This window comes from Pseudophryne corroboree, chromosome 3 (assembly GCF_028390025.1).
Source record: "Pseudophryne corroboree isolate aPseCor3 chromosome 3, aPseCor3.hap2, whole genome shotgun sequence".
Classification (NCBI taxonomy): domain Eukaryota; kingdom Metazoa; phylum Chordata; class Amphibia; order Anura; family Myobatrachidae; genus Pseudophryne; species Pseudophryne corroboree.
In genome coordinates this window covers 454,177,440-454,203,656 of record NC_086446.1, presented here as the reverse complement: position 1 = coordinate 454,203,656, position 26,217 = coordinate 454,177,440, and the positions used below count along the sequence as shown (strand labels likewise).

At 46.8% G+C, this 26,217-nt stretch overlaps 1 protein-coding gene and 1 long non-coding RNA gene across 8 annotated transcripts in view; one reads left to right on the top strand and one right to left on the bottom strand.

The window, feature by feature from the left end:
- RECQL5 (RecQ like helicase 5) overlaps nucleotides 1-26,217 on the bottom strand; it is a 304,462-nt gene that overhangs the window by 126,573 nt on the left and 151,672 nt on the right. The gene's annotated exons all lie outside the window — the stretch shown is intronic.
- LOC135057895 (uncharacterized) lies at nucleotides 2,708-6,250 on the top strand. The gene is made up of 2 exons (XR_010244443.1): nucleotides 2,708-3,664; nucleotides 5,286-6,250. It is a non-coding gene; the product is annotated as an uncharacterized LOC135057895 (long non-coding RNA).

The window sequence follows — 26,217 nt, the reverse complement described above, 5'->3', positions numbered from 1 at the left end:
GTGACAGTTTTGTACAACGAACCTGAGGTACCCCTGTGTGAGGGGTAATTGGAACGTGGAGATACGCATCCTTGATGTCCAAGGATACCATAAAGTCCCCTTCTTCCAGGTTCGCTATCACTGCTCTGAGTGACTCCATCTTGAACTTGAACTTCTTTATGTACAGGTTCAAGGACTTCAGATTTAGAATAGGCCTTACCGAGCCATCCGGCTTCGGTACCACAAAAAGAGTGGAATAATACCCCTTCCCTTGTTGTAGAAGAGGTACCTTGACTATCACCTGCTGAGAATACAGCTTGTGAATGGCTTCCAAAACCGTCTCCCTTTCTGAGGGGGACGTTGGTAAAGCAGACTTCGGGAAACGGCGAGGTGGCTCTGTCTCTAATTTCAACCTGTACCCCTGAGATATTATCTGCAGGATCCAGGGATTTACCTGCGAGTGAGCCCACTGCGCGCTGTAATTCTTGAGACGACCGCCTACCGCCCCCGAGTCCGCTTGCGAAACCCCAGCGTCATGCTGAGGCTTTTGTAGAAACCGGGGAGGGCTTCTGTTCCTGGGAAGGAGCTGCCTGTTGCTGTCTCTTCCCTCGTCCTCTGCCTCGTGGCAGATATGAATAGCCCTTTGCTCTCTTATTTTTAAAGGAACGAAAAGGCTGCGATTGAAAGGTCGGTGCCTTTTTCTGTTGGGGAGTGACTTGAGGTAGAAAGGTGGATTTCCCGGCCGTAGCCGTGGCCACCAAATCCGATAGACCGACCCCAAATAACTCCTCTACGCATCGCCTGTCCACTGTCGTGTCCATAAAGCTCTTCTGGCCGAAATGGACATAGCACTTACCCGTGATGCCAGTGTGCAGATATCTCTCTGTGCATCACGCATATAAAGAAATGCATCCTTTATTTGTTCTAACGACAGTAAAATATTGTCCCTGTCCAGGGTATCAATATTTTCGATCAGGGACTCTGACCAAACTACCCCAGCACTGCACATCCAGGCAGTCGCAATAGCTGGTCGTAGTATAACACCTGCATGTGTGTATATACCTTTTTGGATATTTTCCATCCTCCTATCTGATGGATCTTTAAGTGCGGCCGTCTCAGGAGAGGGTAACGCCACTTGTTTTGATAAGCGTGTTAGCGCTTTGTCCACCCTAGGAGGTGTTTCCCAGCGCTCCCTAACCTCTGGCGGGAAAGGGTATAAAGCCAATAACTTCTTTGAAATTAGCAGTTTTTTATCGGGGCACCCCACGCTTCATCACACACGTCATTTAATTCTTCTGATTCGGTAAAAACTACTGGTAGTTTTTTCACACCCCACATAATACCCTGTTTAGTGGTACCTGTAGTATCAGCTAAATGTAACATCTCCTTTATTGCCAAAATCATATAACGTGTGGCCCTTTTGGAAAATACGGTTGATTCGTCACCTTCACTACCGGAATCAGTGCCTGTGTCTGGGTCTGTGTCGACCGACTGAGGCAAGGGGCGTTTTACAGCCCCTGACGGTGTTTGAGGCGCCTGGACAGGCACTAAGTGAGTGTCCGGCCGCCTCATGTCGGCAAACGACTGCTTAAGCGAGTTGACGCTATCCCATAATTCCACAAATAAAGGCATCCATTCTGGTGTCGACCCCCTAGAAGGTGACATCCTCATATTTGGCAATTGCTCCGCCTCCACACCAATAACGTCCTCATACATGTCGACACACACGTACCGACACACAGCAGACACACAGGGAATGCTCTATACGAAGACAGGACCCACTAGCCCTTTGGGGAGACAGAGGGAGAGTCTGCCAGCACACACCAAAAAGCGCTATATATGACAGGGATAGCCTTATGATTAAGTGCTCCCTTATAGCTGCTTTTATATTAATATATTGCCATTTATTTTGCCCCCCCTCTCTGTTATACCCTGTTTCTGTAGTGCAGTGCAGGGGAGAGACCTGGGAGCCTTCCTGACCAGCGGAGCTGTGACAGAAAATGGCGCCGTGTGCTGAGGAGATAGGCCCCGCCCCTTTTCCGGCGGGCTCGTCTCCCGCTATTTAGTACATTTAGGCAGGGGTAAATATCTCCATATAGCCTCTGGGGCTATATGTGAGGTATTTTTAGCCTTTTTAAAGGTTTACATTTGCCTCCCAGGGCGCCCCCCCCCAGCGCCCTGCACCCTCAGTGACTGCCGTGTGAAGTGTGCTGAGAGGAAAATGGCGCACAGCTGCAGTGCTGTGCGCTACCTTAAGAAGACTGCAGGAGTCTTCAGCCGCCGATTCTGGACCTCTTCTTGCTTCAGCATCTGTGAGGGGGCCGGCGGCGTGGCTCCGGTGACCATCCAGGCTGTACCTGTGATCGTCCCTCTGGAGCTTCATGTCCAGTAGCCAAGAAGCCAATCCATCCTGCACGCAGGTGAGTTCACTTCTTCTCCCCTCTGTCCCTCGTTGCAGTGATCCTGTTGCCAGCAGGAATCACTGTAAAATAAAAAACCTAAGCTAAACTCTCTAAGCAGCTCTTTATGAGAGCCACCTAGAATTGCACCCTTCTCGGCCGGGCACAAAAATCTAACTGGAGTCTGGAGGAGGGTCATAGGGGGAGGAGCCAGTACACACCACCTGACCTGTAAAAGCTTTACTTTTGTGCCCTGTCTCCTGCGGAGCCGCTATTCCCCATGGTCCTTTCAGGAACCCCAGCATCCACTTAGGACGATAGAGAAATTGGGGGTACTGTGTGGCATAATGTGTATTGGCAGCTCTGAAATGTGACACAGGGTGACCTGAAGCACTACTGCGATTCATAAAAGAAACTAGGGCACTACTATGGGGCATAACATTAAATAAGGCAATACTAGGGTTCGGAAAATGAACTAGTGCACTATTATAGGGCATACAATTAACAACTGCTGCAGAGAAGTGTCTCTAGAAGCATTGGGACAGGGGGCCCTTCAAAATGTTGCTATGGGGCCCACAAAGTTCTGGCTACGCCCCTGGTCCACTGCTCAGTTTAAATTACAGCTTAGAATGGGCACTAGTCTTGAGGCAAGAGATCGGTCCATTAGTGGAGAGGGTGAGAGGTTAAAATCTCCAAAGTTTAACTGAGAGCTTTTATTTATGCATAGCTACTGAAGTAAAGACTGTCCTCAAAAAACTTGCATCTAAGTACACTGGTGCCGTTACCCATGTTGACCCAAATACAAATTTAGAAAAAAATGTATATTAAATAAAATAAAAATTATAAAAGCATGCTTAAATGTTAATACAAATACACAATATTTTGCAAAAATCTAAATATCTAGACATTGTCTTTAAATGCCCCCCTGCCGACTGATAATTCTGTGATATATCAAGCAGGAAACAAGATGTGTATAAAAATGCAGTACATGATAAAACCTTTCAGCCAATAAACCAATGGGAATGAAAGGAAGCTGGTTTTATATTTAACCACTATTGGACAATGCATGCAGATAAATCGGGCAAATTCTAATGCAATTTTATCCAAAGACTATCATGCACTGACACAGCAGTAAAACATTAACAGGGGCTGGGGAAGGAGGAGGCAGAGGAGGAGGAAACACTCCAGCAGAGAAAAAGCAATGCCGTAAAGGGGACATTACATGCACAGCAGAAGGGAAAGGAGACCCCATCACTAGCAATCTCTGCACTTAGCGTGGAAACAAGGTAATAAATTATTGTGTGCTAAACTGTCTCACTGTGCAGACACATTGCTTTGCTATATTCTACAGCTAGTCTAATGTAACGTTTAAGATAAGCATAGTCATTTCTCTGCTTGGAAGATACTGTATATAAAATATACCTACAGAAATGTATACTGTTGCCTTTAATATGTAAAATAAATTATTGCTCAAATAAATCTTTGTTAACATCAAAATATAATACAATTTTCATTGCTCCAAATAAACAAAGAGATACATACACCACAGATTGCTTACAAATTACTGAGTTAGGAGCATTTTAAGCAATTCTGGTATAAAAAGAATAAATGTAATAAAGCAAATCGGCATTATATTATAATAAAATGTTGTTATTTTTTCCTTAGTTCTGTGACATTTGCATAGGCAGATTAAGGAGGGGGGATGCAGGGCATACTATACCCAGGGCCCCCCTCTGTCAAGGGCCACCCCAGAATGAGCACACTGACATCAATAGACTTCCCTCTTAATTTATGATTGTAATCATTTTTGTTGAAATACCTTTTTTATTAATGAAATATTTCAACACATGTGATGCCAGTCATATATTAAAAGGGAGCTCCAGGTAGAGAGCATTTTGTCCCTCCCAGAATGGGTCATGTTGAGAGGTATGCACAATCTAATATACACCCTCCCCCTCCACCAGGGCCCCCCTGTTTTAAGTGCCCCAGGCTACCCCCAAGGCTTAATCCGGCCCTGGGCATTTGCTCACAACTGATTTTGGTCCTTAATTCCAGCCCTCAACCTGCTAATGTGATCCCAACCACAGATGACCATTGTAAAAGGAAAAAAATAAAATAAAGACTTCTGTGAGTTTATTGAGATAGTATAGAAAAAGATGTATATGCTTACCTAAATTCCACATCTCTAATGGGCACATGTAGTACACAAATACCCTCAGGTGGAAGAAGGATATAGTGCAGTAAGGGGGTTTTAGACACAACCTCTGAAACTTGGTCCTCAGTCACAAAGTTCAGCTCTTCATGTCTAATTCCAATGATTGTGGATCATAGTGTCGACAGTAACTAGGTCGACATGGAAAAAGTCGACATGAGTTTTTAAATTTTTTGGGATGTCGTCTTCTTCCTAAAGTGACTGGGAACCCCAATTAGTGCACCGTGTTCGCTCGCCATGCTTCGGGTAAGGTTACTATTCCCTATCGTAGTCCATGTGGATCGTAAAGTATGAAAAAGTTTTAATAATTATTTATTTTTAAAACTCATGTCAACCTTTTCATGTGTTGACCTTTGCCATATCGAGCTAATGCATGTCGAACATTAGTAGTCGACCTAATGAGTGTCGACCAAAAGACCGGATAGCAATTCCAATACATACTGTCTATTCCAATCAAATGAAACCCCAATAAAGAGTGCAAAATGAATGTAGATTTTAAAAGCGCAATCTAACATGGTCTGTAACCCAAACAAATGGTTTCCAAAATGTGTCTATAAAATAAGCAACAATACGGATGATTATACAAGTGCTGGGTAGCAATGAGCCCATAGCTTGTCTGTACTAAGAAGGGTCAGTTTCATAGTTATCACCACAACACTGCTTCCCTTTATCAATATCTTTTTTTCTCTCTACAGGATGGGTCAGGACACAACCCAGATTTTAGATCCAGCATCGCCCATTTTAGAAAACATAAAAAACAGGATACTGGGGGATGACTGGGCTTTAGGAGGTCTCGTAGTGATCGGATCATTTTGTCTGCTGTTCCTGACTTTGCTTTTGTTTGCCTTTGTGTTCAGCTGCTGTTCCTGTCAGAAACACAAATCGGCTTATCGATAAGCTAAGACAGGCAGGTTTCCAGTCTCCAGGATTTCACCTTTTTATAACATCGCTATATGGTTATACAGAGAAGAACAGGGAGGGAGATGGCTATGGAAGGCTGGGAAAAAAATGAAGAATGCTGTGGAAGTGTAAAAAGTGGCCCAGGATGATAAAGTACTATGCAAAGACATAAAAATAAGAAGAATGATGAAAAACTGAGAGACAAGAGAATGATATGGAGAAATGTGATAAATGATATTCTTGTTGCATTATAGGTCACACGTGATGAAGAAAAACACATACAGGAATTGCTGTGCCTATGGATTTAAACAGAATTATTAGGCTCTAAGATACAGTTATGGGGTTTACTCCTTAAAATATACCATTATATGCGGGTACCTCAGACTATCTCCTCTGGTTCTCTGATTTGCCGGTTATCTTGTTCTTAGGTATATTTGTCTGTCTGCCCAATCAACAACTTAACCATGTGATCATCTAATTACCTACTAATTTGCTTGTATGTTTTGGTGTGGCTCCACCTCATTATGGTTTTACATTCATCTCGTAATATATCCCCCTTTACTGAATCATACTACTTTGTGTTCCATTACAGTATTGTGCCAATTTTCTTTTCTTGAGATGTTCATTTAATGATTTGTATCTCACTTGACTAACCCCATCCCTTGATGTTGATCCAATTCCCGTTTCCCCCTTTTATTTTCTGTACCCTGTTCCCAATCCTTATCTGTTTAACTCATTAAAAATCTAAAATTGAAAAATATATATATGTATATACCCTTATTTCTAAAAAGTACTTTAATTACAACTCATGTGTACTGTAGCTGGAACCACTGTCCCTCATCTTCAGTGCTGCTCAGGTGCTTCCGTAGCTAGATCAGAGGCAGTGGCTGTAAGTGATAGCTGGATAGTGATTGGAGAAGCACCCACTACTCCAAGGAGCAGTTAGCTTTCATTTACAACTACTGCATCGGCTATCTCCCACAGCAACACTGAAGATAAACCTCAGCAGTCTCTATTATATGTAAGTCCACAGGGCCCTGCTCAATACAGGAAATATTGGAAGTACATGGGGAGGAATCGGAGAGCAATTTAAATGGAGAACCAATATCAGAAAAATCCAGTCATGAATTTGTCTTTGAGGAGCACAGAAACACTGATGTGGGAGGAGAAGGTGCAAAAGAGACTTAAGCAGCAGCTCAGACAGGAACAAAAAAAAATAAGAATTTACTTACCGATAATTCTATTTCTCGTAGTCCGTAGTGGATGCTGGGAACTCCGTAAGGACCATGGGGAATAGCGGCTCCGCAGGAGACTGGGCACAAAAGTAAAGCTTTAGGACTACCTGGTGTGCACTGGCTCCTCCCCCTATGACCCTCCTCCAAGCCTCAGTTAGGATACTGTGCCCGGACGAGCGTACACAATAAGGAAGGATTTTGAATCCCGGGTAAGACTCATACCAGCCACACCAATCACACCGTATAACCTGTGATCTGAACCCAGTTAACAGCATCATAACAGAGGAGCCTCTGGAAAGATGGCTCACAACAATAATAACCCGATTTTTGTAACAATAACTATGTACAAGTATTGCAGACAATCCGCACTTGGGATGGGCGCCCAGCATCCACTAAGGACTACGAGAAATAGAATTATCGGTAAGTAAATACTTATTTTCTCTGACGTCCTAGTGGATGCTGGGAACTCCGTAAGGACCATGGGGATTATACCAAAGCTCCCAAACGGGCGGGAGAGTGCGGATGACTCTGCAGCACCGAATGAGAGAACTCCAGGTCCTCCTCAGCCAGGGTATCAAATTTGTAGAATTTAGCAAACGTGTTTGCCCCTGACCAAGTAGCTGCTCGGCAAAGTTGTAACGCCGAGACCCCTCGGGCAGCCGCCCAAGATGAGCCCACCTTCCTTGTGGAATGGGCTTTTACAGATTTTGGCTGTGGCAGGCCTGCCACAGAATGTGCAAGCTGAATTGTACTACAAATCCAACGAGCAATAGTCTGCTTAGAAGCAGGAGCACCCAGCTTGTTGGGTGCATACAGGATAAACAGCGAGTCAGATTTCCTGACTCCAGCTGTCCTGGAAACATATATTTTCAGGGCCCTGACTACGTCCAGCAACTTGGAGTCCTCCAAGTCCCTAGTAGCCGCAGGTACCACAATAGGCTGGTTCAGGTGAAACGCTGAAACCACCTTAGGGAGAAATTGAGGACGAGTCCTCAATTCTGCCCTGTCCGTATGAAAAATTAGGTAAGGGCTTTTATAGGATAAAGACGCCAATTCTGAGACACGCCTGGCTGAAGCCAGGGCCAACAGCATTACCACTTTCCATGTGAGATATTTTAAGTCCACAGTGGTGAGTGGTTCAAACCAATGTGATTTTAGGAACCCCAAAACTACATTGAGATCCCAAGGTGCCACTGGAGGCACAAAAGGAGGCTGTATATGCAGTACCCCCTTGACAAACGTCTGAACTTCAGGAACTGAAGCCAGTTCTTTCTGGAAGAAAATCGACAGGGCCGAAATTTGAACCTTAATGGACCCTAATTTTAGGCCCATAGACAGTCCTGTTTGCAGGAAATGCAGGAAACGACCCAGTTGAAATTCCTCTGTAGGGGCCTTCCTGGCCTCGCACCACGCAACATATTTACGCCAAATACGGTGATAATGTTGTGCGGTTACATCCTTCCTGGCTTTGATCAGGGTAGGGATGACTTCATCCGGAATGCCTTTTTCCTTCAGGATCCGGCGTTCAACCGCCATGCCGTCAAACGCAGCCGCGGTAAGTCTTGGAACAGACAGGGTCCCTGCTGGAGCAGATCCCTTCTTAGAGGTAGAGGCCACGGGTCCTCTGTGAGCATCTCTTGAAGTTCCGGGTACCAAGTCCTTCTTGGCCAATCCGGAGCCACGAGTATAGTCCTTACTCCTCTCCTTCTTATCATTCTCAGTACCTTGGGTATGAGAGGCAGAGGAGGGAATACGTACACTGACTGGTACACCCACGGTGTTACCAGAGCGTCCACAGCTATTGCTTGAGGGTCCCTTGACCTGGCGCAATACCGGTCTAGTTTTTTGTTGAGGCGGGACGCCATCATGTCCACCTTTGGTTTTTCCCAACGGTTCACAATCATGTGGAAGACTTCTGGGTGAAGTCCCCACTCTCCCGGGTGGAGGTCGTGTCTGCTGAGGAAGTCTGCTTCCCAGTTGTCCACTCCCGGAATGAACACTGCTGACAATGCTATCACATGATTTTCCGCCCAGCGAAGAATCCTTGCAGCTTCTGCCTTGTGCATTGATGCACTGAGACTTGGCCTGGTTTTAGGAGATTTCTGACTAGCTCGGATAACTCCCTGGCTTTCTCCTCCGGGAGAAACACCATTTTCTGGACTGTGTCCAGGATCATCCCTAGGAATAGAAGGCGTGTCGTCGGGATCAGCTGCGATTTTGGAATATTGAGAATCCAACCGTGCTGCCGCAGCACTATCTGAGATAGTGCTACCCCGACTTCCAACTGTTCCCTGGATCTTGCCCTTATCAGGAGATCGTCCAAGTAAGGGATAACTAAAACTCCCTTCTTTCGAAGGAGTATCATCATTTCGGCCATTACCTTGGTAAAGACCCGGGGTGCCGTGGACAATCCAAACGGCAGCGTCTGAAACTGATAGTGACAGTTCTGTACCACAAACCTGAGGTACCCTTGGTGAGAAGGGTAAATTGGGACATGTAGGTAAGCATCTTTGATGTCCAGAGAGACCATATAGTCCCCTTCTTCCAGGTTTGCAATCACTGCTCTGAGTGACTCCATCTTGAATTTGAACCTTTGTATGTAAGTGTTCAAGGATTTTAGATTTAAAATTGGTCTCACCGAGCCGTCCGGCTTCGGTACCACAAATAGTGTGGAATAGTACCCCTTTCCCTGTTGCAGGAGGGGTACCTTGATTATCACCTGCTGGGAATACAGCTTGTGAATGGCTTGCAATACTGCCTCCCTATCTGAGGGAGACGTCGGTAAAGCAGACTTTAGGAAACGGCGAGGGGGAGACGTCTCGAATTCCAATTTGTACCCCTGAGATACCACCTGAAGGATCCAGGGGTCCACTTGCGAGTGGGCCCACTGCGCACTGAACTTCTTGAGACGGGCCCCCACCGTGCCTGAGTCCGCTTGTAAAGCCCCAGCGTCATGCTGAGGACTTTGCGGAGGCGGGAGAGGGCTTTTCTTCCTGGGAACTGGCTGTTTGCTGCAGCCTTTTTCCTCTCCCTCTGCCACGGGGCAGAAATGAGGCGCCTTTTGCCCGCTTGCCCTTATGGGGCCGAAAGGACTGCGCCTGATAATACGGCGTCTTCTTAGGTTGAGAAGCTACCTGGGGTAAAAATGTGGATTTTCCAGCAGTTGCCGTGGCTACCAGGTCTGATAGACCTACCCCAAATAACTCCTCCCCCTTATAAGGCAATACTTCCATGTGCCTTTTAGAATCCGCATCACCTGACCACTGCCGCGTCCATAAACCTCTTCTTGCAGAAATGGACAGCGCGCTAACTCTTGATGCCAGTCGGCAAATATCCCTCTGTGCATCACGCATATATAAAAATGCATCTTTCAAATGCTCTATAGTCAGTAATATACTGTCCCTATCTAGGGTATCAATATTTTCAGTCAGGGAATCCGACCACGCCACGCCCGCACTGCACATCCAGGCTGAGGCGATTGCTGGTCGCAGTATAACACCCGTGTGAGTGTATATACATTTTAGGATATTCTCCTGCTTTCTATCGGCAGGTTCCTTTAGGGCGGCCGTATCAGGAGAGGGTAGTGCTACCTGTTTAGACAAGCGTGTGAGCGCTTTATCCACCCTAGGGGGTGTTTCCCAACGTGCCCTATCCTCTGGCGGGAAAGGGTATGATGCCAATAACCTTTTAGGAATTATCAGTTTTTTATCGGGGGAAACCCACGCCTCATCACACACTTCATTTAATTCCTCGGATACAGGAAAAACTACAGGCAGTTTTTTCTCACCAAACATAATACCCTTTTTAGTGGTACTTGTATTATCAGAGATATGCAATACATTTTTCATTGCTTCAATCATGTAACGTGTGGCCCTACTGGAAGTCACGTTTGTCTCCTCATCATCGACACTGGAGTCAGTATCCGTGTCTGTGTCTGCCATTTGAGGTAACGGGCGTTTTAAAGCCCCTGATGGCGTTTGAGACCCCTGGACAGGCACAAGCTGAGTAGCCGGCTGTCTCATGTCGTCAACTGTCTTTCGTAAAGAACTGACACTGTCACGCAATTCCTTCCATAAGCTCAGCCACTCAGGTGTCGACTCCCTAGGGGGTGACAACTCTATAATAGGCAATTGCTCCGCCTCCATCTCATTTTCCTCCTCAAACATGTCGACACAATCGTACCGACACACCGCACACACACAGGGAATGCTCTGATAGAGGACAGGACCCCACTAGCCCTTTGGGGAGACAGAGGGAGAGTATGCCAGCACACACCAGAGCGCTATATATAGACAGGAATACCACTATAAAACGTGCTTTTCCCTTTATAGCTGCTGTTATTATTAGAACTGCGCCAAATTAGTGCCCCCCTCTCTTTTTTACCCTTTTCTGTAGTGCAGGACTGCAGGGGAGAGTCAGGGAGACGTCCTTCCAGCGGAGCTGTGATGGAAAATGGCGCCCGTGTGCTGAGGAGATAGGCTCCGCCCCCTTCTCGGCGGCCTTTTCTCCCGCTTTTTGGTAAGTTCTGGCAGGGGTTAAAATACATCCATATAGCCCTGGGGGTTATATGTGGTGTATTTTCGCCAGCCAAGGTGTTTACATTGCTGCTCAGGGCGCCCCCCCCTAGCGCCCTGCACCCTCAGTGACCGAAGTGTGAAGTGTGCCTGAGTAACAATGGCGCACAGCTGCAGTGCTGTGCGCTACCTTGTTGAAGACTGATGTCTTCTGCCGCCGATTTTTCCGGACCTCTTCTTGCTTCTGGCTCTGTAAGGGGGCCGGCGGCGAGGCTCTGGGACCGGACTCCGAGGCTGGGCCTGTGTTCGGTCCCTCTGGAGCTAATGGTGTCCAGTAGCCTAAGAAGCCCAAGCTGGCTGCAAGCAGGCAGGTTCGCTTCTTCTCCCCTTAGTCCCTCGATGCAGTGAGCCTGTTGCCAGCAGGTCTCACTGAAAATAAAAAACCTAAAACTAAACTTTCACTAAGAAGCTCAGGAGAGCCCCTAGTGTGCACCCTTCTCGGCCGGGCACAAAAATCTAACTGAGGCTTGGAGGAGGGTCATAGGGGGAGGAGCCAGTGCACACCAGGTAGTCCTAAAGCTTTACTTTTGTGCCCAGTCTCCTGCGGAGCCGCTATTCCCCATGGTCCTTACGGAGTTCCCAGCATCCACTAGGACGTCAGAGAAAAATCCATAATTATGCATGTACTAAGACAGGAAACACAGGTGCATAAGTCCTGAGTGGGGAGAAAGAAAAGACCAGGTGCTGCCTTATGCTGGGTACACACTGGACAATATATTGTTTGCGGGTCAGCAGGTGTGTACACACGATGTGTAAATGAATGATCTTGTTCACAGACATATCGCGTCAGCCCTGCAGCACCGCCAATGCCAGGTGACTGACATCTCAACTGGGCTGGCAAATTCAACCCGCCCGGTTGTGATTTCAGGGCAGACACATCAAGTGGCCCATCGTTAAATGTGTATGCTTACCAGAATCGGCCGCTCTGTTGACGTGATGGCGGGTCGGCAGATATATTTGTCATGCGTGTACCCAGCCTTAGTAGTAGGGAGCAAAAAAATACACATGATAAGTCAGGACTCCAGAAATTATAGGCTATATTGCGGAAGATGTTAATGATAATATTCTGTAAAAGACATTAACATTACTAAGAGTCCTACACTTGAAGATTTTATACATATTAGGTGAAAGGTCTTTTACCTCTTATATGTTTTTTGTTTTTTTTGAAAACTGCATTATAAATTGTTAATTTGTAATGAATGAATTAGATTAATAATATGTATATAAAAATAGGATTTTAATACCTACCGGTAAATCCTTTTCTCCTACTCCGTAGAGGATGCTGGGGTCCACTTCAGTACCATGGGGTATAGACGGTTCCGCAGGAGCCATGGGCACTTTAAGACTTTTCAAGTGTGTGAACTGGCTCCTCCCTCTATGCCCCTCCTCCAGACCTCAGTATAGGAACTGTGCCCAGGGAGACGGACATTTCGAGGAAAGCATTTACTTTTAATTTAACGGTGAGAATCATACCAGCTCACACCTCAACCATGCCGCACAACATGGCATTCAACATAACACATGCCAACAGGCATGAACCATTTGCAGCAACATGCTGAAAATAATTGTAACACAACCACTTGTGTAACTACAACAAAGTAACTACTGCAGGTAAAGTACACACTGGGCCCACTTCAGCACCATGGGGTTATACCAAAGCTCCAGTACGGGCGGGAGAGTGCGGATGACCCAGCAGCACCGATTGACCAAACTTGAGGTCCTCATCGGGCAAGGTGTCAAACTTGTAGAACTTAGCAAACGTGTTTGACCCTGACCAAGTAGCTGCTCGGCAAAGTTGTAATGCAGAGACCCCCCGGGCAGCCGCCCAGGATGAGCCCACCTTTCTAGTAGAATGGGCATTTACCGACTTCGGTATCGGCAATCCTGCCATGGAATGAGCATGCTGAATCGTCCCTTTGATCCAGCGCGCAATAGAATGCTTAGAAGCAGGACACCCAATCTTGTTGGGAGCATACAGGACAAACAGAGCCTCTGTTTTCCTTATCCGAGCTGTTCTTGCGACATAAATTTTCAAAGCTCTGACCACATCAAGAGACTTTGACTCAGTGAAAGTGTCAGTAGCCACTGGCACCACAATAGGTTGGTTCATATGGAAAGACGAAACCACCTTTGGAAGAAATTGTTGGCGATTTCTCAACTCTGCCCTATCTTCATGGAAGATCAGGTAAGAGCTCTTGTGAGACAAGGCCCCCAACTTAGACACCCGCCTTGCGGATGCCAGTGCCAAAAGCATCACCACTTTCCAAGTGAGAAACTTCAATTCTATCTCCTGTAGAGGTTCAAACCAATCCGATTGAAGGAACTGCAACACCACATTAAGGTCAAACGGTGCCACTGGAGGCACAAAGGGAGGCTGGATGTGCAGCACCCCTTTCACGAACGTCTGAACTTCTAATAGGGCGGCCAATTGTTTTTGAAAGAAAACTGAAGAGGCCGAAATCTGGATATTGATTGAACCCAATCTTAGGCCTGTATCCACACCAGCCTGCAGAAAATGGAGAAATCGTACCAACTGAAACTCCTCCGTAGGAGACTTCTTGGATTCACACCAAGACACATATTTTCTCCAAATACGGTGGTAATGTTTAGACGTTACTCCTTTCCTGGCCTGAATAAAAGTGGGGATGACTTCTTTGGGAATACCCTTTCGGGCTAGGATCCGGCGCTCAACAGCCATGCCGTCAAACGTAGCCACGGTAAGTCTTGATACACACATGGCCCCTGCTGTAGCAGGTCCTCGCGAGGAGGAAAAGGCCGAGGATCTTCTATAAGCAACTCCTGAAGACCTGGATACCAAGCCCTCCTTGGCAAGTCTGGGGCAATGAGGATTGCTGGAACACTTGTTCTTCTTATGATTTTTAGAACTTTCAGTATCAGTGGAAGTGGAGGGAAGACATATACCGACCGAAACACCCACTGGGTCACCAGTGCATCCACTGATATTGCTTGAGGGTCTCTCGACCTGGAACAATATCTCTGAAGCTTCCTGTTGAGACGAGATGCCATCATGTCTACTTGAGGAACTCCCCAAAGACTTGTCACCTCTGTGAAGACTTCTTGGTGGAGGCCCCATTCTCATGGATGGAGCTCGTGTCTGCTGAGGAAGGCTGCTTCCCAGTTGTCCACTCCCGGAATGAAAATTGCTAAAAGAGCTCTTGCATGCCTTTCTGCCCAGAGGAGGATCTTTGTCACCTCTGCCATTGCCACTCTGCTTTTCGTTCCGCCTTGACTGTTTATGTATGCGACTGCTATTACATTATACGACTGGATCTGCACGGGTTGATCTTGAAGAAGATGTACCGCTTGTAGAAGGCCGTTGTAAATGGCTCTCAATTCCAGAACGTTTATGTGAAGGCAGGTTTAGTGACTTGACCATTTTTCTTGGAAGCTTTCCCCCTGTGTGACTGCTCCCCAGCCTCGGAGACTTGCATCCGTGGTTACTAGGACCCAGTCCTGAATCCCAAACCTGCGTCCCTCTAGTAGGTGAGAACTGTGTAGCCACCACAGGAGCGAAATCCTGGCTTTGGAGGGCAGGATTATCTTCCGGTGCATGTGTAGGTGGGATCCAGACCACTTGTCCAACAGGTCCCACTGGAATACTCTGGCATGGAATCGGCCAAACTGTATGGCCTCGTAGGCCGCCACCATTTTCAACAACAATCGAATGCATTGATGTATTTACACTTGGTTTCAAAATTTGTTTGGCCATTCTCTGGATTTCCAGAGCCTTTTCTACTGGAAGAAATACTCTCTGTACTTCTGTGTCCAGTATCATCCCCAGAAAGGACAATCTTGTCGTCGGTTCCAATTGTGACTTCGGAAAATTCATGATCCAACCGTGTTGTTGGAGTACTGACAGGGAGAGTGCAATGTTCTGCACCAACCATTCCCTGGATCTCGCTTTTATAAGGAGATCATCCAGGTAAGGTATTATATTGACTCCTTGTTGTCGAAGGAGGACCATCATCTCTGCCATCACCTTGATGAATACCCTCGGTGCCGTGGAGAGCCCGAACGGCAATGTCTGGAACTGGTGATGGCAATCATGTACTGCAAATCTCAATATTAAGCTTGGTGAGGGGGATAAATGGGAAAATGCAAGTAAGCATCTTTTATGTCTACACCATGATTTCCCTTCCTCCAGACTGGAAATCACTGCCCTCAGAGATTCCATCTTGAACTTGAACCTTTTGAGGTAGAGATTCAGATTTTTCATGTTTAAAATTGGTCTGACCGAGCCGTCCGGCTTCGGAACTACGAAAAGGCTTGAATAAAAACCTTCTCCTTGCTGTGACAAGGGTACCAGGACAATGACTTGATCCTGACATCATTTTTGAATTGCAGCTGTTACGACTTCTCTGTCTGGAAGAAAAGCTGGCAAGGTCGATTTGAAAAATTGGCATGGGGAGACGTCTTGAAACTCCAGTTTGTATCCATGGGACACTATTTGTAAGACCCATGGGTCCAGGCCAGATTGAAGCCAGATCTGACTGAAAAAGTTTCAGACGTGCTCCCACCAGAGCGGACTCCCGCAAGGGAGCCCCACAGCGTCATGCTGCAGATTTGGCAGAAGCAGGGGTTGATTTCTGCTCCTGCGATCCTGGAGATGCTGCGGATTTCTTTCCTCTTCCCCTTCCTCTACCTGCAAAGAAGGGGGAACCTTTGGCCTTTTTGTATTTGTTGGGCCGAAAGGACTGCATGTGAGAGTGCTGTGTCATTTTCACCGGTGCAGGAGCATAAGGCAAGAATGTCGACTTACCTGCGGTAGCCGCAGAGACTACCGCATCCAGCCCATCTCCCAACAAGGCCTCACCTTTATACGGGAGAGCCTCCATATTTCTTTTGGAATCTACATCAGCATTCCACAACGCCCTCCGAGCTGATACTGCCATGGTAGCGGCTTTTGAACCCAAGAGTCCAATATCTTTCATGGCATCTAGCATGTATGCAGCAGCGTCTTTGATATGATCTAACGTTAGGAGTATCTCGTCTCTATCGAGTCAATTTCTGACGACAAGTTATATGACCATTTTTCGATAGCTCTACTCACCCACGCGCAAGCTATGGTGGGCCTGAGCAACGTACCATTGGCCACATAAATAGATTTTAATGTAGTCTCCAACTTGCGGTCTGCCGGCTCCTTCAGTGAAGCCGTCCCAGGTGCAGGGAGAATCACCTTTTTAGTTAACCTTGACAGGGCACTGTCTAATACGGGGGGGGACGGGGGGGTGACTCCCACCTTTTCCTGTCCTCTGCCGGGAAAGGATAAGCAACCTGAATACTTTTGGGAATCTGAATTTTCTTTTTAGGGTTTACCCAAACTCCCTCAAAATAGGAATTTACTTACCGTTAATTCTATTTCTCGTAGTCCGTAGTGGATGCTGGGGACTCCGTAAGGACCATGGGGGATAGCGGCTCCGCAGGAGACTGGGCACAAAAGTAAAGCTTTAGAACTACCTGGTGTGCACTGGCTCCTCCCCCAATGACCCTCCTCCAAGCCTCAGTTAGGATACTGTGCCCGGACGAGCGTACACAATAAGGAAGGATTTTGAATCCCGGGTAAGACTCATACCAGCCACACCAATCACACCGTATAACTCGTGATCTAAACCCAGTTAACAGCATGATAACAGAGGAGCCTCTAGAAAAGATGGCTCACTACAGCAATAACCCGATTTTTTGGTAACAATAACTATGTACCAGTATTGCAGACAATCCGCACTTGGGATAGGCGCCCAGCATCCACTACGGACTACGAGAAATAGAATTATCGGTAAGTAAATTCTTATTTTCTCTAACGTCCTAAGTGGATGCTGGGGACTCCGTAAGGACCATGGGGATTATACCAAAGCTCCCAAACGGGCGGGAGAGTGCGGATGACTCTGCAGCACTAAATGAGAGAACTCCAGGTCCTCCTCAGCCAGGGTATCAATTTTGTAGAATTTTACAAACGTATTTGCTCCTGACCAAGTAGCTGCTCGGCAAAGTTGTAAAGCCGAGACCCCTCGGGCAGCCGCCCAAGATGAGCCCACCTTCCTTGTGGAGTGGGCATTTACAGATTTTTGGCTGTGGCAGGCCTGCCACAGAATGTGCAAGCTGAATTGTACTACAAATCCAACGAGCAATAGTCTGCTTAGAAGCAGGAGCACCCAGCTTGTTGGGTGCATACAGGATAAACAGCGAGTCAGATTTTCTGACTCCAGCCGTCCTGGAAACATATATTTTCAGGGCCCTGACAACGTCTAGCAACTTGGAGTCCTCCAAGTCCCTAGTAGCCGCAGGCACCACAATAGGTTGGTTCAGGTGAAACGCTGAAACCACCTTAGGGAGAAACTGAGGACGAGTCCTCAATTCCGCACTGTCCGAATGGAAAATCAGATAAGGGCTTTTACAGGATAAAGCCGCCAATTCTGACACGCGCCTGGCCCAGGCCAGGGCCAACAGCATGACCACTTTCCATGTGAGATATTTTAACTCCACAGATTTAAGTGGTTCAAACCAATGTGACTTTTGGAACCCAAAAACTACATTGAGATCCCAAAGTGCCACTGGAGGCACAAAAGGAGGCTGTATATGCAGTACCCCTTTTACAAACGTCTGAACTTCAGGGACTGAAGCTAGTTCTTTTTGGAAGAAAATTGACAGGGCCGAAATTTGAACCTTAATGGACCCCAATTTCAGGCCCATAGACACTCCTGTTTGCAGGAAATGTAGGAATCGACCCAGTTGAATTTCCTCCGTCGGGCCTTACTGGCCTCGCACCACGCAACATATTTTCGCCAAATGCGGTGATAATGTTTTGCGGTTACATCCTTCCTGGCTTTGATCAGGATAGGGATGACTTCATCCGGAATGCCTTTTTTCCTTCAGGATCCGGCGTTCAACCGCCATGCCGTCAAACGCAGCCGCGGTAAGTCTTGGAACAGACAGGGTCCTTGCTGGAGCAGGTCCCTTCTTAGAGGTAGAGGCCACGGATCCTCCGTGAGCATCTCTTGAAGTTCCAGTTACCAAGTCCTTCTTGGCCAATCCGGAGCCACGAATATAGTGCTTACTCCTCTACATCTTATCAATCTCAGTACCTTGGGTATGAGAGGCAGAGGAGGGAACACATACACTGACTGGTACACCCACGGTGTTACCAGAGCGTCTACAGCTATTGCCTGAGGGTCCCTTGACCTGGCGCAATACCTGTCGAGTTTTTCCCAACGGTTTATAATCATGTGGAAGACTTCTGGTGAAGTCTCCACTCTCCCGGGTGGAGGTCGTGTCTGCTGAGGAAGTCTGCTTCCCAGTTGTCCACTCCCGGAATGAATACTGCTGCCAGTGCTATCACATGATTTTCCGCCCAGCGAAGAATCCTTGCAGCTTCTGCCATTGCCCTCCTGCTTCTTGTGCCACCCTGTCTGTTTACGTGGGTGACTGCCGTGATGTTGTCCGACTGGATCAACACCGGCTGACCTTGAAGCAGAGGTCTTGCTAAGCTTAGAGCATTGTAAATGGCCCTTAGCTTCAGGATATTTATGTGAAGTGATGTCTCCAGGCTTGACCATAAGCCCTGGAAATTCCTTCCCTGTGTGACTGCTCCCCAGCCTCGCAGGCTGGCATCCGTGGTCACCAGGACCCAGTCCTGAATGCCGAATCTGCGGCCCTCTAGAAGATGAGCACTCTGCAACCACCTTGGTGACAGGGTTATCCGCTGATGCATCTGAAGATGCGACCCGGACCATTTGTCCAGCAGGTCCCACTGGAAAGTTCTTGCGTGGAATCTGCCGAATGGGATTGCTTCGTAGGAAGCCACCATTTTACCCAGAACCCTTGTGCATTGATGCACTGAGAGTTGGCTCGGTTTTAGGAGGTTCCTGACTAGCTCGGATAACTCCCTGGCTTTCTCCTCCGGGAGAAACACCTTTTTCTGGACTGTGTCCAGGATCATCCCTAGGAACAGAAGACGAGTCGTCGGAACCAGCTGCGATTTTGGAATATTGAGAATCCAATCGTGCTGCCGCAACACTACCTGAGATAGTGCTACACCGACCTCCAACTGTTCCCTGGATCTTACCCTTATCAGGGAATCGTCCAAGTAAGGGATAACTAAAATTCCCTTCCTTCGAAGGAATATCATCATTTCGGCCATTACCTTGGTAAAGACCCGGGGTGCCGTGGACCATCCATACGGCAGCGTCTGAACTGATAGTGACAGTTCTGTACCATAAACCTGAGGTACCCTTGGTGAGAAGGGTAAATTGGGACATGAAGGTAAGCATCCTTGATGTCCCGAGACATCATGTAGTCCCCTTCTTCCAGGTTTGCAATCACTGCTCTGAGTGACTCAATCTTGAATTTGAACCTCTGTATGTAAGTGTTCAAAGATTTTAGATTTAGAATCGGTCTCACCGAGCCGTCCGGCTTCGGTACCACAACAGTGTGGAATAATACCCCGTTCCCTGTTGCAGGAGGGGTACCTTGATTATCACCTGCTGGGAATACAGCTTGTGAATGGCTTCCAAAACTGTCTCCCTGTCAGAAGGAGACATCGGTAAAGCCGACTTTAGGAAACGGCGAGGGGGAGACGTCTCGAATTCCAATTTGTACCCCTGAGATATCACCTGAAGGATCCCGGGGTCTACATGCGAGTGAGCCCACTGCGCGCTGAAATTCATTGAGACGGGCCCCCCACCGTGCCTGATTCTGCTTGTAAAGCCCCAGCGTCATACTGAGGGCTTGGCAGAGGCGGGAGAGGGTTTCTGTTCCTGGGAACTGGCTGATTTCTGCAGCCTTTTTCCTCTCCCTCTGTCACGGGGCAGAAATGAGGAACCTTTTGCCCGCTTGTCCACGAAAAGACTGCGCCTGATAATACGGCGTCTTCTCATGTTGAGAGGCGACCTGGGGTACAAACGTGGATTTCCCAGCTGTTGCCGTGGCCACCAGGTCTGAAAGACCGACCCCAAATAACTCCTCCCCTTAATAAGGCAATACTTCCAAATGCCGTTTGGAATCCGCATCACCTGACCACTGTCGTGTCCATAACCCTCTACTGGTAGAAATGGACAACGCACTTAGACTTGATGCCAGTCGGCAAATATTCCGCTGTGCATCACGCATATATAGAAATGCATCTTTCAAATGCTCTATAGGCAATAATATACTGTCCCTATCTAGGGTATCAATATTTTCAGTCAGGGAATCCGACCACGCCAACCCAGCACTGCACATCCAGGCTGAGGCGATTGCTGGTCGCAGTATAACACCAGTATGTGTGTAAATACATTTTAGGATACCCTCCTGCTTTCTATCAGCAGGATCCTTAAGGGCGGCCATCTCAGGAGAGGGTAGAGCCCTTGTTCTTACAAGCGTGTGAGCGCTTTATCCACCCTAGGGGGTGTTTCCCAACGCACCCTAACCTCTGGCGGGAAAGGATATAATGCCAATAACATTTTAGAAATTATCAGTTGTTATCGGGGGAAACCCACGCATCATCACACACCTCATTTAATTTCTCAGATTCAGGAAAACTACAGGTAGTTTTTCCTCACCGAACATAATACCCCTTTTTGGTGGTACTCATATTATCAGAAATGTGTAAAACATTTTTCATTGCCTCAATCATGTAACGTGTGGCCCTACTGGAAGTCACATTTGTCTCTTCACCGTCGACACTGGAGTCAGTATCCGTGTCGGCGTCTATATCTGCCATCTGAGGTAACGGGCGCTTTAGAGCCCCTGACGGCCTATGAGACGTCTGGACAGGCACAAGCTGAGTAGCCGGCTGTCTCATGTCAACCACTGTCTTTTATACAGAGCTGACACTGTCACGTAATTCCTTCCAACAGTTCATCCACTCAGGTGTCGACCCCCTAGGGGGTGACATCCTATTACAGGCAATCTGCTCCGTCTCCACATCATTTTTCTCCTCATACATGTCGACACAAATGTACCGACACACAGCACACACACAGGGAATGCTCTGATAGAGGACAGGACCCCACTAGCCCTTTGGGGAGACAGAGGGAGAGTTTGCCAGCACACACCAGAGCGCTATATATATACAGGGATAACCTTATATAAGTGTTTTTCCCCTTATAGCTGCTGTATTGTTAATACTGCGCCTAATTAGTGCCCCCCTCTCTTTTTTAACCCTTTCTGTAGTGTAGTGACTGCAGGGGAGAGCCAGGGGAGCTTCCCTCCAACTGAGCTGTGAGGGAAAATGGCGCCAGTGTGCTGAGGAGATAGGCTCCGCCCCTTTTTCGCAGACTTTTCTCCTGCTTTTATATGGATTCTGGCAGGGGTTAAAATTCATCCATATAGCCCTAGGGGCTATATGTGATGTATTTTCGCCAGCCAAGGTGTTTTTATTGCTGCTCAGGGCGCCCCCCCCCTAGCGCCCTGCACCCTCAGTGACCGAAGTGTGAAGTGTGCTGAGAGCAATGGCGCACAGCTGCAGTGCTGTGCGCTACCTTGGTGAAGACAGGACGTCTTCTGCCGCCGATTTTCCGGACCTCTTCTGTCTTCTGGCTCTGTAAGGGGGCCGGCGGCGCGGCTCTGGGACCCATCCATGGCTGGGCCTGTGATCGTCCCTCTGGAGCTAATGTCCAGTAGCCTAAGAAGCCCAATCCACTCTGCACGCAGGTGAGTTCGCTTCTTCTCCCCTTAGTCCCTCGATGCAGTGAGCCTGTTGCCAGCAGGTCTCACTGAAAATAAAAAACCTAAAACTAAACTTTTCACTAAGCAGCTCAGGAGAGCCACCTAGTGTGCACCCTTCTCGTTCGGGCACAAAAATCTAACTGAGGCTTGGAGGAGGGTCATAGGGGGAGGAGCCAGTGCACACCAGGTAGTTCTAAAGCTTTACTTTTGTGCCCAGTCTCCTGCGGAGCCGCTATCCCCCATGGTCCTTACGGAGTCCCCAGCATCCACTTAGGACGTTAGAGAAATAGAGTATTAAGCTCATGAGAAGGAGGGAAAGTTACATTAATATTTCTTTCTTTATAAAAATAAGCTTTCTCCTGAGGTACAGGAGGGGCTTCCGTAACTTCCAAAACTTCCTTTATAGCAACAATCATATATTGAATGCTTTTTGCCAATTTAGGATCTATCCCCCTGGAATCACTATCGTCGACACAGGAATCAGAGTCCGTGTCGGTATCAGTATGTACTATTTGTGTAAATGATCTCTTATGTGACCCAGGGGGGTCGCCTGTGGATGAAAAGGCAGAACTATGAAAAATCACATCTTCCACTGATTTTCTCCAGCTCTCTGCATGAGACTCAGACTTATCAAATCTCTTACTGATATGATTCACACTATCACGTAATTCTTTCACCCATTCAGGCTCGTGGTGTGCCGGCAGCGCCATCACATTACAACTCTGTGTCCCTAAAATGGCTCCCTCAGGGGAAGAGCTCCCTGCCTCAGACATGTCACAGACGTGCACAAACACACCACAGACACTCCGGGGCTTATAGAGGACAGACCCACAGTAAAATCTGTCAAAAGGACACAGATAGGATTTGCCAGTTCACAACCCAGCGTCAGTAATAAACTGTCTGCGAAACACAAAATGCCCACTGACATGCAGCGCTTTTATAATGGTAATCACACAATATATAGCACCAAATTTCACTGTGCCCCCCGTTTTGCACTCTGATACTTGGTTCAGCAGTGGAGGAGGACCAGCGTTCTTCTCTGCAGCCTGGAAGGAGAGAAAATGGCGCTGAGCAGTGTGCTGGGTGACTGAGGAGGAAGCCCCGCCCCCGTAATGGCACGTTTCTCCTCAGCATTTATGAGGTAATTTTTTACACTGGCAGGGGTAGGACTGTGCCTCAGCATCTTATGCCCCTTTATTTGCCAGTTTTACTAGGTTTCATGCTGCCCAGGGCGCCGCCGCCCCCCCCCACCCCCCCCGCAGTGCCTGTGTATGTGTGGGTAGCATGGCGCGCAGCGTTCCCGCCCGCTGCGCGGTACCTTTTAGCCGTCACGATGTCTGAAGAATTCTTCTTATACTCACCTGTCTTCTGACTTCTGGCTCAGTAAGGGGGGTGACGGCGGACTGTGGGAGTGAGCACATAGCCGCAGCTAGCGTTCAGTTCCCTTCAGGAGCTAATGGTGTCCTGTCAGCCAGAAGCAGAGCCATGAAACTATTCAGGAAGTTGGTTCCTACTTCTGCCCTTTAAGTCCCACGAAGCAGGGAGACTGTTGCCAGCAGTTCTCCCTGAAAATAAAAAACCTAATATAAGTCTTTTCAGAGAAACTCAGTAGAGCTCCCTTGGAGTGCATCCAGTCTGCCTGGGCACATTTTCTAAACTGAGGTCTGGAGGAGGGGCTGTCGAAGTCAAAAATATTACATAAAAAGAACATACAAACTACACACATATAAGTCGCTATACTTGCAAATACGCGCAGCGAGCACAGCAATATATGGTAACACACGGATTTACACGGACATGCCACAGAGATGGATTCGACACTTATTTCATGCAGTACATAATTATAATAATATCAAGCGCCAGACATCATGATTTAAAATTATATAATGAAGTAATGTCATGTATGTGTATTATTTGAACGAAACAAGATAGACCGGTCATATTTACTATTAAAGCAACCAGATTAATGTGTAGATTAATTTGATACTTGTTATAAAGTTGTAGGGTATTGCAACAAATAATTATGATTAAATGTATGTAAGCTAAAATCACTTTTATTAGAACAATAGATATTCCAAACAGGTAGTGGACAGGAAGCTCAGGCCAGCTCCTTTGGACGTCCCCAAGGCTGAACCTGTTCAGCATATACAAAGAGACTAGTGACTCATCATGAATGAGTGAGTCTGCTCCCCCAGAAACTAGATAACACATTGCTGACCACACAGGAGGTTAGTTGCTGCTCGGTCCGAGACGATGATGGAGTTATTGCCAGATCAGTTCCTGTTTTGGTCTCAGCGTAAGATGGAGTCCCAGCATGATTTTAGAGAGAGAGAGACATAAGCAGGAATGGTATTGTATTGCTGGCCTGTAACTGTATGTAACTGTAACTGTATGTAACTGTATGTAACTGTGACTGTATGTTTTAACTGCTTACTGTGCGAGTTGTAACCATGTACTTTGTAATATATTGAATCCATATCCTTTTAATAACAAATATATACATCAATGAGCTTTGGAACTCAGATAATGTGTGGGTGTATTGTTTTCTCTTATGGGATGCAGTGTTTTGCGATATATAGTGCACACTAATGGGATATGGTAATAAGAGGTGCAGGCGTTTACAATATATATTAGAGCGGGCATTTTAAATATTTGTGAGAAAGCAATTTGGCATTCACAGGGCATAGAGGGAGGAGCCAGTTCACACCCTTAAAAACTCCTAAAGTGCCCATGGCTCCTGCGGAACCGTCTATACCCCATGGTACTGAAGTGGACCCCAGCATCCTCTAGGACGTATGAGAAAACATATTTGACACTGTTTTAGTACAGAGCCCTGTAGCATCTCGTACGACCGGGCCAGTTGTTCAATCATCTCATTGTACAGAAACTGAGTCTGCTAACATTGATATAATGTAAAGGAAAGAGATTGACTATGATCAATCGGGTGTGGTATTGAAAGTCAACAGTAACTAGGTCGACCACTATTGGTCGACAGTAACTAGGTCGACAGGGTGTCTAGGTCGACATGCATTATAGTTACTATAAATAGGGATAAAATGCAACGGCTGACAGCAGCATCAGTCAGAAATTTTAGTCAAATCATCATGCATAGGAGACCACAAATAGGTTGAACTCGATGGACAATTGTCTTTTTTCAACCTCAGATACTATGTTTCTATGTTCTAGGTCGACAGGTCAAAAGGTCGACATGAGTTTTTAATGTTATTTTGGTGTCGTTTTCTTTGTAGAGTGACTAGGAACCCCAATTAGTGCACCGCTTCGCTCGCCATGCTTCGGGCATGGTGCCTTCGCTCGGCACAGATTACCGTTCCAATCGTAGTCCACGTGGATCGTTAAGTATGAAAAGGTTCAAAAAAAAAAGAAAAAAAATTGTGAAAAACTCATTTCGACCTTTTGACCTGTCGACCTAGAACATGTCGACCTAAAGACCCTGTCGACCTAGACACCCTGTCGACCTAGTTACTGTCGACCAATAGTGGTCGACCTAGACATTGTCGACCTAGTTACTGTCGACTTTCAATCCGGATCCCGATCAATCTGCTTACAAACATAAATTGTTTTCAAGGATTGGGGAATAAAAATATTCAAGCTTGGATTGTCAAATAAATGAACATTTAAGTTTAAGATCTTTCAATTATGGTTTTTGTGTGCCACAAAAGTAATAAGTAAAGCCATCGGTGTGAGAAAAAACTTGTGTGCGTGTGTATATATAGGAGTCCCTTTAATGTTACATTCCTATTACCAACCATTTGTATTAAAACAAATAGTAAGTGAACAACTGAATGCAGCCACTGAAAGTACAATCTGTAGCTACACAAGTGTAAAGAGCAAACTAAATCTGAAGACAAGTAGGCACAGAAAACTTATGACCTGACTAAACTGGTCAAAGTTACAAGGTAGGATAATTGCTGACCTAGCATAACCACCTGTTATGGTTAATAAGCGTTATTAACCATAATAACTTTTAACACTGAAATCACGGTCTTATTCTGCACTGCTCTGTAAAATGCAGTGCATGGATTAGTAGATCTGTACGGGATGCGGATGACAGGCCGACAGTCAATAGTTTGACACCGTATGGTTTTACATATATTAGGTTGACATTGACAAAAGGTCGACATGGCAATTGTCGACACAGTAAGAGGTCAACATGGGTTTTTGGAACTGTTTTAACTTTTTCATACTTTACGATCCACGTGGACTACGATTAGGAATAGTTGCATGAAGCATGGAGA